We start from the raw sequence: 14,524 nt of genomic DNA, 5'->3' as shown, positions 1-14,524 counted from the left end.
AATTTTAAAAGTTAGCTGGATATAGAAGCACATGCCTATAATCCCAGCTACTCAGGAGGCTGAGGTAGGAAGATCTCTTGAGCCCGGGAGCTCAAGGTTATAGTGAGCTATGATTACACCACTGCACTCCATCCTGGGCAACAGACTGAGACCCTGTTTCAAAAAAAAATTAAATTAAATTAATTCGTTGCATAGAAAAGGAAAACTTTTAAGCAAAAACGTACTTTTGTAAGATAACATGTGAATACCCATAAGATAACAGATGAAGTAATGAGGAAGAAGAACACAGAGGAAAGGGAAGAGAAGCAGTGTGTGCTTTTTACTCCCAAATGTAAACTGATCCCAGCAGAAGCCAATGACAAAAGCCAAACAGAAAATTATCATGCTCCCAGAACTACACCCCCATCTCCACCTTCTGCCATGTATCCAAACCCTACACTAATGTTCATTCTAGTTCCTTACTCAAATTTTATCTTACAGTTTTGATCCACTCAATTCCTATCACATAAACACACTTATGAAAATATGTGTGAGGCGGGGCATGGTGGCTCACACCTGTAATCCCAGCAGTTTGGGAGGCCAAGGCAGGTGAATCACCTGAGGTCAGGAGTTCAAGGCCAGTCTGGACAATATGGTGAAACCCTGTCTCTACTAAAAATACAAACATTAGCCGGTATGGTGGCGCATGCCTGTAATCTCAGCTACTCAGGAGGCTGAGGCAGGAGAATTGCTTGAACCCAGGAGGCAGAGGTTGCAGTGAGCCAAGATCACACCACTGCACTCCAACCTGGGTGACAGAGGGAGACTCTGTCTCAAAAAAAAAAAAAAAAAAAAACAAGTGTGATATGGAAAAGTCCTTTCTTAGTGGAACTGGATGTTCCTTAAGTTTTGTCTTTCACCTTGAGACGTCAGTCCCACTGCTGTCCACAATGTTTCCGCCATGGACATTCTTAAGTCCTGTGCCCCACTTCCAGCCAATCAGTGCCCTTGGATTCCCTTTGCAGAAGCTATCAAATCCTGGAGCATTCATTGCAACAGTTGTATTTTAGATGCTGTCACAAGGGAGTAAGTAGAAACCAAAGGAGTTGAAACTTCATCAACCTCTAAGCTGACTCACTCTTTATTTCAGAGTTCAGATACAAGTCATACTTATTTCGCTTTACCTAGGCACATCTTCATGGTAGCTGGCTCATTTTTGTTCAAGTAATTTACATCCATTTCCTCTTATTAAGTCATTTGCCCCTCCTTTAAGTCTTTTTAGGCAGTTAGTAGTCCATTGTTTTCTCTTGGGACCTATTTCCTTCAGCTTTTATACTTTTTGGTACTCTAATATCCTGAAGCAGCAAAGTTTCCAAAGTGACTAACTTAACCTAAGATGTTACTCATACATCAGAGGAATCGTTTTCAGAAATGTCTTAAACAGCTTGCTCCTTTCTTCAAATAAATTTTAATGCAGACACTTGATATATAAAACAGGTAAGTGTGGAGTGCCTCAGTTTTCAGGATAAGAGAACTCAGACGGGTAGGCTTGTGCTCATTCTTGACCCCCGAGGCTGGCCAGAAGGATCTTTCTAGAAATCTAGGAACCTGTAGAGCACATTTTAAAAACACTCGTGCTAACAGAATCTGAATTATTTAAATACTATATATGTGTATATATGTGTAGATAGATAGAAGATAGACAGATAGATAGGTAAGTAGGTAGATAGATAGAGAGAGAGAGAGAGAGAGAGAGAGATAAACTTCTACCCTGATTTGTAGACCATACCATGCCTGGAGAGATCTAAATATTCAAAATTAAATGAACAACAAATAAATCAATATAGAATTAATGAAAAGACAGTGCAACAAAGAAGGAAGCCAAATATAAGACATGAAAACTCAGGAGAAAAGTAGACTCTAAAAAAATAATAAAATGACTTCCAGAAGAATCAGAAGAAAATTATGATAACAGTTTCTTAGTGTTCCCAGAGTTATAAGAAGACATGACCTTTGTAAAACTCCAAGTTTGAATGGTGAATATAGTTTAATGAAGAAAGAGATGCAGAAGGAACTAGGTGAAATGAGAAAAACAAGTACAAAAAAATTCTAATATTTTATTAAAAAATTAAAATCTCCATTGAAGAAGGTAACGAGCAGCTGTGACACCGTGTAAAACTGAAACGATATTGAAGACAAACTTGAGAATCTATCACTGCACAGAGAGAAAATAAGAACAAAAATTAAACAATGACAGGAAAAATAATATTTTTAAAAAACAGAAAAGTCAGAACAATTAGAATCCAAAAACGAAATGAACAAAAAACATAAAAGAAAGAAAAAAAATCTCCGGAATTAAAAAAAATAGAAATCCTGAGTCTATTCAAAAACAGTGTTCAGCACGTTCTGGGAAAAATTATTGAACTAGAAACCCAACACAAAAGGCAAACAATTTTAATTACATGAATTAAAAAAATACTATAGAGTACAAGAAGAAGAAAAGTTTATCTAGAAATGGAAAAAATTCAAGCTTTATCACATGTAAATTCCAGATGAAAATGGAAGTGTGTCTGCCAGATTTTGAGGGGAAAAACATAGTGAACTAAAATTCTAAATTTTGTCAACTTTCACAAACAAAAGCAACAGAAAAAACTTCTCATGCAAAGATATAGCAAGAATTCCACAAATGCACCTTTGATAGAAATGTCTTAAACTACATTCTGAAGCTAAAGTAGTTGAAAGAGGATTCAAGAAGTCAAAAGTCAAAATATAAAAGCACTAGTGTCAGTATAGACAAGATAACATGACAATAGAACACATAAAATAACTACAAAACCTGTTGCAAATAAAATTTTTAAATTTCACTCAAAGCAAACATAAGCCTGCCATTTATGGTATTATAATGGACCAAAGACCATGATTGACCCTGCTGGTGAAAATGACTGAAAATGCTAGATTAAATATATGTATGTTTTAATTAACTCTTTTTCTTGAGACGAGGTGTCACTCTGTTGCCCAGGCTGGAGTGCAGTGTGACTCAATCACGGCTCACTACAACCTCAGCCTGCCAGGCTCAAGTTATGTTCCCACCTCAGCCTCTGGGGTAGCTGGGACCAGGGATGCACCACCACACCCAGCTAATTTTTGTATTTTTTGTAGAGATGAGCTTTCGCTCATGTTACCCAGGATGGTCTTGAACTCCTGGACTCAAGTGATCCATCTGCCTTGGCCTCCTAAAGTGCTAGGATCAGAGGCATGAGCCACCATGCCTGGCCCTAAATAAATAAATATATATACATATAGTTTTTAAACTTCTTTTTAAATACTCAATAAGCTGATAAGAAAATAGACAACCTTTGGACAATAAAAACTGAAAAGAACAAAAAAATACCTAAAGGAATAAGTGGAGAACTAAACCTGGCTTTGTTTTAAGGCATTTTCTGAATCCAAGTGACCTTAGGCTTCTGTTTTCACAGGCTCATGGGTTGCAGAGGACAGAAGACAAAGCTCACCTATGATGCACAGTCTCGTGGAAAACTGGCCAAATAACAAGTGGGTTCCCAAAGAACTACTTGTACATCAGTGTAAGATTAATAGAATCAAACACCTCACACACCAAGGGCATAAGAGAGAAAATTGCCTGTTTGAAACCTTGGATGGGGTAAAGAAGGTATGCAAATTCATTCCACAGGCTAACCCCCTCGGGAACCTGAAATTGTCTCTATCTAGATGATCCAACAAACCTGAGAACTTAATTTAAAGTTATCCCCCTGGGTTTTCAGTGTCCCTAGGCTCATGGAAGAAGCAAATGTTAATATTTTTTCAATGAACAACCCTCAACGAAAGCCGCAAAGAATTCCCAGCAAAGATATTCCAAGGACCATGAGCAGCTTACAGTCAAAACTTACAAAATACACAAGGAAAGAAGCTACCATCTGAGAAAGTCTGCAATAATAATAGACAATAAAATCAGTCCTGCAAAGAGTTCAGATATTGGAATTACTGGTAATAGAATATTTCTAAAATATGTTGATTTAAAATATATTCAAAGAAATGAAGTGTTTTAAATATGATTAAAGAGCAAGGGATTGTAAGAGTAAGCAGATTTGAAAAAGAATCAAATTGTGCTCCCAGTATCAAAACATAAAATAAAATCATTGATATGAAACAAATTCCATGAAGGAGCTGAACCAGAAGATTAGACACAGATAAAAGTATTAGCAAAAGGTTAGACAGAATTAACTTAGTATGCTCCTTAGAGAGACAAAAAGATGGAAAACAATAAAAAGGAGGTTAAGATCTAGCAGTTAAAGTGTAATATACATGTAAATGGAGTTTCATAAAAAGGGAGAAATGGAATGGGGAAGAGGTAATACCTAAAGAGATAATGATGAATAATTTCCTAGAATTTATAGAAGAAATCAATAGTGAATCCAAGCAGGATACATAATAATAAACATATAGCTAAATTCATCATAATAAAATATCAGGATATTACAAACCAGGAGAAGATTTTTCAAACAGGAACTAGAGTGGAAAGACAAACTAATGCCAAAAGAGTAACAACATTAACTGACATCTTAACAGCAAAAATGGAAGGCAGGCAGTAAAATAATATTCACAATATGATAAGAGGAAATAACTCAACCTAGCACAGTAGATCCAGTGGAAAAAAATTTCAAGAGCAAGTACAAAATAGACATTTTCAGACAAAACAAAACTTCATAATTTGCCATCATTAAAGAACATTCTATGACAGAGTTGTCCAATAGAAATATAATGTGAGCAATATGTAAATTAAATGTTCTAGTAGCCACATTTTTAAAGCAAAAAAAGGTAAATTTAATTTTAATAAGAGTCTGTTTAATCCAATATATCCAAAATATTATCATTTCAAAATGTAATTGATATAAGAATCATTAGTGAAATATTTTGGGTTTGGTACTTCCTCTGAAACACAGTGTGTAATTTACACTTATGACAAATCTCAATTCAGACTAGTAATATCTCAAGCGCTCAGTATTCACATGACTAGTGATCACTATATCGGTCAGCACCGTGTTAAAAGATACACTTTAGATAGAAGGACAGTGATTCCAGATGGAAGGGCTGATGTGCAAGAAGGGAGGTTGATGAAAGCAAGTGGTAAATATGTGGGTAAATCCAATGTTCTAAAACAACATTGACTATATAAAACAATAATATATGGGTCAGGTGTGGTGGCTCACACCTGTAATCTCAGCACTTTGGAAGGCTGAAGCTGGCAGATCACTTGAGGTCAACACCAGCCTGGCCAACATGGTGAAACCCCATTTCTACTAAAAATACAAAAATTAGGGCCGGGCGTGGTGGCTCAAGCCTGTAATCCCAGCACTTTGGGAGGCCGAGACGGGCGGATCACGAGGTCAGGAGATCGAGACCATCCTGGCTAACACAGTGAAACACCATCTCTACTAAAAATACAAAAAACGAGCCGGGCGAGGTGGCGGCGCCTGTAGTCCCAGCTACTCGGGAGGCTGAGGCAGGAGAATGGCGTGAACCCGGGAGGCGGGGCTTGCAGTGAGCTGAGATCCGGCCACTGCACTCCAGCCTGGGTCACAGGGCGAGACTCCGTCTCAAAAAAAAAAAAAAAAAAAAAAAATTAGGTGGGCATGTTGGTGCATGCCTGTAGTTTTGGCTACTTGGGAGGCTGAGGCATGAGAATCACTTGAACCCAGGAGGTGGAGGTGGCAGTGAGCCGAGATCATGCCACTGCACTCCAGGACGGGCTACAGAGACAGACTCTGTCCAATAAAACAAAATAAAATAAAACAATAATATTTGTATTCTGAACCAGAAGTTAGGGAAAGATCTGATCAGGTTCTGTTTTGGGCAAGAACGCTTCATGAACATGTATATTTCATATTGCCTGACATTAAGAGGTATACAACATCTAGTCAATGACAGCAGGACTGGATCAAGGTGAAACAGACCAATCACAAAGTTGTGTTTTTCCTGCTTTTTATCAAAAATCAATTTGTGGGGTGAAACCTTGGCAAAAGATACAAATAAGAAGTCCCTGAGACAGAGGCATGTGTGGTGTATTTGAGAAATAGTGAGGAGTAAGATTTTCTGTAGTGTAGTCCTTGACTAAATGAATATCTGATCAGAATCATTTATCTAACATTTTAAAAATATATTATGTATTATAATCACTAAATAAATTATTTTTAATTATTGAAAAGAATTTCTTCAGAATTATTACCCAAATACCTTTGCAGCAAACATCTATTGGTACTAGACCCAGATCCGCCTGAAGTCCTTCTGCCATTTGTTTGTATCTACTTCAACACACCCTGAGCTATTCTGTGCTTCTACTTCCATGGGCCTGCACCTATGACAATCTTCAGAAGACTGCCCTAAGCCACGGATGCCACTTGGCCTGCCTGTGCTGTGAGTTGGGAAGATCTGAGAGTTTAAGACTCCTAAGTGTACTTCAACAATGTCTGACTTATGAAGGTCCAGCCCCTTTGCCTCAAACTGGAACAAATTCTGAGCTATAACTTAATCTCCACTGTTCATCTGTACAGTATAACTGAGGCTACAACTTTGCCTGAAATTTTACCCTTGGCTGGATTCCTTCCGTTCCCTGATCTGCTTCTCTTACTTCTTTACGAGTTTTTCCCAGGGAGCAATTTCCTAATATAATTTGCACATAAATCCTCAATTCAGTGTCTGCCCCTGGAGTAACTCCTACAAGACAATCCCTGATGTTGAGCGCCACATTACATCCAGAATGTGTATGACAGTTATAATCAAATTCTATATGCTTATGTGCAAAACTAAATATCCACAAGAATTTGTTCTACTCTCATTTGAAGTCACTAGGTGAATTACTAGTAATTCACTGTGAAAAGTCCAAGGCTGATCCATGAGTGGCAGATATATAAGAGTCAGGATACAATACTGTACACATCACAGCATTAAATCATACTCCTACATGCAGTATTAGCATTATTGAAAACTCAGCTGTGAATCACTTTTCTAGATGTGTAAAATTTCTATGGTTCTTGAATACAAGCAAATTGGTCACCATTTCTAAAGACTGAATGTGGCACTTATTGTTTCAGAGACAATGGGTCCAGTGTTTGTTGCTCAGACTACATGTTTCAAAGGGAATCTTTGTCTGGTTAACATGAAAAAACTTAGAGCCTATATTTATTGGAAAAAGAGCAATTCAGCAGCCTTCACTCAAAGAAACAAGCCCTGACAGTCTTAAGTTACAGCTGTTGAGTAAAACCATGGGTAGCCATTTAGTAGGACAAACCAGAAACTTCTGAAAGGGGCTGAGGAGAACCAGTAAAGAGAACCAGCTTCTCACCTTGCTGTAACCATTTTTAATCACTGAGAAACTCTCCTCACAATTACACAAATGCTTTTTAAGCACATTTCTACAATAACTTTTCATAAGCCAAAATCTCTCCCAGTGACACTGTTTAAATATTTACAAATATAATACACGATGACTTGAAGTGCTACAAGTAGTGTAGAGAAATCTCATCAGATTGCACTCCACTGTTTTTTAAAAATATCTTGGAAATTATCTGCTGATGTTCAGCATTATCCTTTATAGGAAAATTGTGTGTGTGTGTGTGTGTGTGTATGTGTACACATACATACATATATCAAGAATGTAAACAAGGTCATTAATTAAACATTTCTCCAACCTTATGTTATGAGTGTAATGTTGTACTGTTGGGCAGGGCAAAATGCACCTGTCATATACAACAGATATTCCCAGGAATGCTAAAAAGTAATTGGCCATACTAATGGGATATTTCTAAAGCCAGTGCCAGAATACCTCACAAATGTTCTTCTTAAACTAAAGTTGTCTTAAAAGAGCCAATCAAGAGAAGGACTAGTTTCAGGCTCATCAGAAGCATTCATTTACAGACATGCAATCAACGTGCCAATTAAAATCACTTATCTCTATTCATCAAGCCTTACTCTACTCTTTGATATTGTGTGTTCTTTAATACAATCCATTTCTATAATTCAATTTGGTCTCTCCCAACCGTTTTAGAAATTTTTTATTATATTTTTTAGAGTGAAAGATAGTAATTCCAGTAGAAAGGAAGAAAAAATTCTCTTCAAATGCAATGTTGTAAACACTAAACACATCAAAATACACATAGGGATTCAGCATGTGGCAAATTCTATGTTTTTATAACCTTTGAATGGTTTGGTTACAAAACAATTGTATATGTCTGCATATTAAAACTTAAATAAATGGCCAAAAGATAAATAGAAAGCTGGAAAATTTGTAATTGAGATTACAAAGGTCTTATTTTCCTAATATATTTAAATATTAATAAGAAAAAGATGAAGTCCAATTAAGAATGGGTAAAGGATATGAAAAGACAATTCACAGAAAAAAAGTGAAAATGACTCTTAAAAGGTGTTTACAAGGCCAGGCACCGTGGCTTTCCTGTAATCCCAGCATTTTGGGAGGCTGAGGTGGAAGAATCGCTTGAGTCCAGGAGCACAAGACCAGCCTGGGCAACATGGCAAAATCCTGCCTCTACTGAAAATACAAAAACTAGCCGGGCATTGTGCCATGTGCCTGTAGTCCCAACCACTCAGGAGGCTGAGGTGAAAGGATCACCTGAGCCCAGGAGATTGAGGCTGCAGTGAGCCATGATTGCACCATCGCACTCCAGCCTGGGTGACAGAGTGAGACCCTGTCTCAAAAAAAAAAAAAAAAAAAAAAAGAGTGCTTTCTGTCACAAAACTACACTAAAATATTTTAACCTATAAAATAACAAATGATCCAAAAAAATCAATGCTGCTGAAGAATATAGGTATTGCTGATAAGAACATATTCATGTACACATGTGTGCATGGAATTATAGAAAGATATACATTTATATTTATAATAGTTATAATAGCTACATTGCCCTCTTATCCTCTACAGAGGGCAATGTAGCCATATAATCATTAAAAATGCACAAAGACTTTGATCAGCAATTTCTTCTAGTAATTTATCCTAAAGATATATCCCAAATGTGTGAAAAGATTATATTTACATCTATATCTATATCCATATTCATATCCATTGGTCTCTCTCCATAGAAAGACACCCAAAAATCTATCAGAGGCTGCCTCTGGGAAGGACAATGGATAGTGGAACACAAAGAAGAAAGAAAAACTATTTTCTTTACATCCATTTACTACATTCATTTGTACCCTTTGGACCTCAAGCCCTACTACCTTTTCAAAATTTATTTTTTATATTTTTTCATATTTTTTAAATTAAGAAAATGCATTTTTATTACAATGCCTTTCTTTAACTTTTCCTTCACACTAATTAATGTAATTAGAAATTTAAACTATCTTTATTCCTGTCTTTATTGTATCTATTTATAGGGTATGATGTGATGTTTCAATACATGCATATATTGTTACACTTAACAGGCTATTTACCATATCCATCACTTCAAATATTTACCATTTTTGTGGCCAGAACATTTAAAGTCCTAAAGTATGCAGTGCATTATTATTAACTATAGTTACCATGCTGTGCAACAGATCACCAGAACTTATTCCTCCTGTCTAATTGAAACTTTGTATATTTTGACAATATCTCCTCTTTCCCTATCTACCTCCCCAGTTCCCAGCCTCTGGTAACTCTCATTCTACTCATTTCTGCAAGTTCAACTTTTCCAAAACTCCACATATAAGTGAGATCATGCGGTATTTGCCACCCTGGGCCTGGCTTATTTTACTTAGCATAATTCCCTCCAGGTTCATCCATGTTGTGGCAAATGACAGAATTTTCTGCTTTTTAAAGGCTAAATAGTATTCCATTGTATACACATACCACAGTTTTTTAATCCCTTCATCCACTGGTGGGTACTTTGGTTGTTTCCATACCTTAGCTATTCTGAATGATGCTGCAATGAACATGGGAATGTAGCTATGTCTACAACAGGCTGATTTCATTCCCTTTGGATATATACTCAGAAGTGGAATTGCTGGATCACATGGCAATTCTATTTTTAGTTTTTTGAGGAACCTCCACAATGTTTTCCAAAAGGGCTGTACTTCATGTAAGTATGAAGTACTTAAATGTTCTAAATATGAATATGAAGCATTAAAGAAATACAGGCTGTACTTCTGTTGGTTATTTGATTCATTTCTTTGATCTAAAGTTATTCATAAAACTTTGATTAAAATATTCTGGAGTATAAATAGCTCAAATTTATTCTAGGTTTTAAACAGCATATATTTTTTTTCTTTGAAATCAAAAAAAAAAAAATAACCCTTCCCCCTTTTTTTTTTTTTTTTTTTTTTTTTTTTTTTTTTTTGCCTTTGTGATACTTTTCTAGGATCATGTGGGAACACACAACAATGCAGCAGATTGGACTCATTGTTTCTGTATATTACATCATTGCTGCTCTTAAGTGAACGCAAAGAGGAGCACACTAGACCCCATTGAATACTTTGCCAACTTGGCTACTCTACATTAATGCATCATTTAATTCTTACAAAGCCACTATGATGAAGGTATTATTATCCTCATTAATGTGAGACTCAGAGAATCAAATACACCCGCTGGGCTGGGATGCAAACCCGAGTATATTTGATGCCTTAGTGGAGAGTGGACATCGGGTCAACAAGAATCACAAAAAACGGGTTGTGCACAGCGACTACATAAACAGATGTGTGTTTTTAATAAATGGTTTTTAATGGAAGTCAATGAGGGCATATCATTTCTAAAATATTTGTAAAATGATAATAATTATATTAAGTGTAGATAATAAAACAGACTTAGATCTGACTCTATTAATATAAAAGGTCAAATATTAATGTAAGAATCTTTTGAAGTACAGCTTAAATAATATTGCAAACAGTTTAGATGCTACGTCAGCTTTACTACTGAGAAAGCTCAATCATCCTGGCCAATTTTTGTAAATTTTTGCACTGGTATATCATGATAGTGGTCAAATATTTGTGGCTTATTTTATCCCAAATCTGCACATTTAATTCTCTGTTGAATGGATTTGGGTTTTTAGGTTTACTTTTCAGTATCTGGTTTAAAGGAAAAAGAACTCTCCATCACAGCAGGCACCAAACTTGAGAGAAATAGCAGGAAGAACTTAGAATGTAAATTCTTTCTCAGTCCCAAAAGAGACACTGTTCCAGCAAGACTCAGGTCAGAGGGCTGGGCACTGCTGGGGCAAGTCACGTGGCTGATCTGAGATGAACTTGTTTTGTAAAGAAACAGATGATTTCTAGCTATGAGGCTGTTGTTCCTGTAACTTTTTAGCAACAGCTAAATCCATTCCAAAATGACAAGCAACAGAAAAGAACATTCTGAATAAATTACAGATGAATGGAGTTTTCTCCTGCCTCCTTGGGAATATTATGAGCATCTTACAAAAGGGGTCACATCCTGTTTCTTTCTCTGGTTGCTACAACTGTGGTTTGTATATTGGCTGTATCACTAATGTGAATTTATAATCCAAAAATGCCAAAACAAAAAAAAAATTAGCACTCCTTCACAAATATGCATTTTTTCTTTCCCCACCTTCCAACAAGCACTGTTTTAAGTCATCATTATTTTTTTCTGTGCTGGAAGCAAATCCACACGTCTTTTTCATATCCTACTGTTAGCACAGAAGGTGAAATACTGGCATAAATGAAAGGAGTTGCAAGTTCAACATTAATACAAAACAGGCAAACGGTGTTGAGAGCGTTTATAACTCAACAGTGCCCCCTAGTGTGGATCCAAAAGATATCAGACTGGAGAAAAGCACATTCGAAGACATTGACGAATTTCTCCTTTTAAACTATCAAGGAATTTGTCTGTTGGGGTAAACCTATTTACTTTATTAAGATACATATATTATTTTCAACTAATAATAGGGCATTAAAAAAATTCACATTCTGAAGCCATAAAAAAGAATGAGTTCATGTCCTTTGCAGTGACACGGATGAAGCTGGAAGCCATCATTCTCAGCAAACTAACACAGGAACAGACAACCAAACACAGCATGTCCTCACTCATAAGGGGGAGTTGAACAATGAGAACACATGGACACAGGGAGGGGAACATCACACACTGGGGCCTGTCAGGGGGTGTGGGGCGAGGGGAGAGAGACCATTAGGACAAATACCTAATGCATGTGGGGCTTAAAATCTAGATGACAGGTTGATAGGTGCAGCAAACCACCATGGCACATGTACACCTATGTAACAAACCTGCATGTTCTGCACATGTATCCCAGAACTTAAAGTAAAATTTTTTAAAATGAAAATAAACAAAAAAATCACATTCAAGTGGGAGGCAATGGCGTCAAGGTGTATGGAGACAATGAAAAGTACCAATGCATGTTTTGAAAGAAAGAGAGAAGAGAATGGAGAATGGATTGCCACCAGAGCATACCAGCTAGAGAGAATAGCAAGAGCTTGGGTAATAGTAATATGGTATTATTCTCGGAGCCAATACCCAGGGCTGTTTGTTTCCTTGTAAGAGAGCTCATATCATCAAAGTTCTTCTTGACCACCTGCTAGCTCTGATGACCTCTGGCCACCAGTGCTCCTCGGTTTTCTATGCAATAATTTATGCTTTTGTTCCGCCAAAGCTTGGGAAGTTGGAAATTAGTCTTCTTTGCTTAAATAATCATAGCTCTTTCCAGAAGTTTCTGATCCCTGAGAATTACAATACTTTGGAATCATAAAAAGGAATGCTAGGAAGCCAGACAAGAAGGGACTCAGCCAAGCCAAAGACTGCGCCTAACAACCCTGGAGTGTGTCATGCTTTAAAGAATTTCTCCTTCCTGGACCCAATTGATGTCCCAAGATGGAACATCTGTCGTGCATGTTGGCTCTCATAACTTCATTCTTCTCTTGTTTCACCAAGAATTCATGTAGACTACTTATCCCCTCATTGTTTGGATCCTCATGTTCTCAACATTCCCTTCACTATTTTAAAGAGGACTTTTTTCTTGGTACTCTGTTGCATTAAGTTTTATCATAACTCCTGTATGGAAGATCAGCAGAATCTACATTATGTGAAAAGAGAAATCTATGCCTGATAGAATAAGGCAAACTCTCATAGTTACACACTAGTTGTAAATTAATATCAAAATCCCACTGGATATGATTTATAGTTTATTGCATATGATTCTGCTTATGTTGACTATTTAACAGATTGTGTATAGACCTCTTCTCATTTTTGTATCTTCAAAAAGTTTAAAGACTCCTTCCAGGTACTGCTTTGGAAATATATTTAGATGAAGTCAATCATGCTTGGGATATTGATTCAATATCCCATTTTCAAAACAGGAGGGGTGTACAGGTAGGCAGACTCATTCTGTCTTAATAGAATTAATTCTTACTTATGTGTGTGTATGTTCTATATCATAAAACCAGAAGACACAATAGTGAAAGACCTTCAGCAGTTTATAAGCCAGTACGAAAGTCATATAAAAGAGTGCATATTTTGAGTAAATAAAGTGTATTAAAGCTGTTGAACTAAAGGCCTGTCTTTAGTAAAAGCAACATCACAAAAAATTAAGAATTTCTTTTTGTTCCAGCACAGTAAACAGATATGTGGCAATTCTAAACAGAAAAGACAAAGCTGATGAAGAACAGCAAATATCATCCAGACTAAATCCAGCCAATGTGGAAATAATGAGTAAGAGAACACTGGGACAAAATTTGCTCCTTGACCATTGGGCAAATTGAAATTACTTAAGAAGAGAAACAATGAGTATTCAGAGACAGACAAAGCAATATTAAAATTATGACCTACTCTCATAATAGAATACCTTGCAGTAATTAAAAATGATATATATCTGGATTTATACAACTGAGGAAAAGTCATGTGACATGAAAAGGCAAAAATATTTATATATGAAACATTTTTATATTATTTTGAGATTCCATGTCCTGAACCCTCTCAAGGCAAACAAACTGGAAAAAAAGCCAAATCCGAGAAATTAGAAATTATACAGGGTGTTTTCACTTATTTGTGGGAGCTAAAAATTAAAACAATTGAACTCATGGAAATAGAGTAGAATGATGGTTACCAGAGGTTGGGAAGGGTAGTGGGGGGTAGGAGAGTAGAGATAGTTAACAGGTACCAAAAAATAGTTAGAAAAAGTGAATGAGATCTAGTACTTGATAGCACAACAGAGTGACAATAGTTAATAATAATTTAATTGTACATTTAAAAATAACTAAAAAGGTATGACTGAATTGTGTGTAACAAGAAGAAAGGATAAATGCTTGAGGTGATAGATACCCCATTTATCCCGATGTGGTCATTACACATTGAATGCCTGTAGCAAAATATCTCACATATGCCCCATAAATATATACACCTAATATGTACCCACAAAAATTTAAAATAACTTTTAAAATTATGCAGGGAGAGGGGCGGAGCAAGATGGCCGAATAGGAACAGCTCCAGTCTCCATCTCCCAGCGCGAGCGACACAGAAGACCCGTGATTTCTGCATTTTCAACTGAGGTACTGGGGTCATCTCACTCGGGAGTGC

Source organism: Piliocolobus tephrosceles, chromosome 14 (assembly GCF_002776525.5).
Source record: "Piliocolobus tephrosceles isolate RC106 chromosome 14, ASM277652v3, whole genome shotgun sequence".
Lineage (NCBI taxonomy): Eukaryota > Metazoa > Chordata > Mammalia > Primates > Cercopithecidae > Piliocolobus > Piliocolobus tephrosceles.
This window is presented reverse-complemented; position numbering follows the sequence as displayed.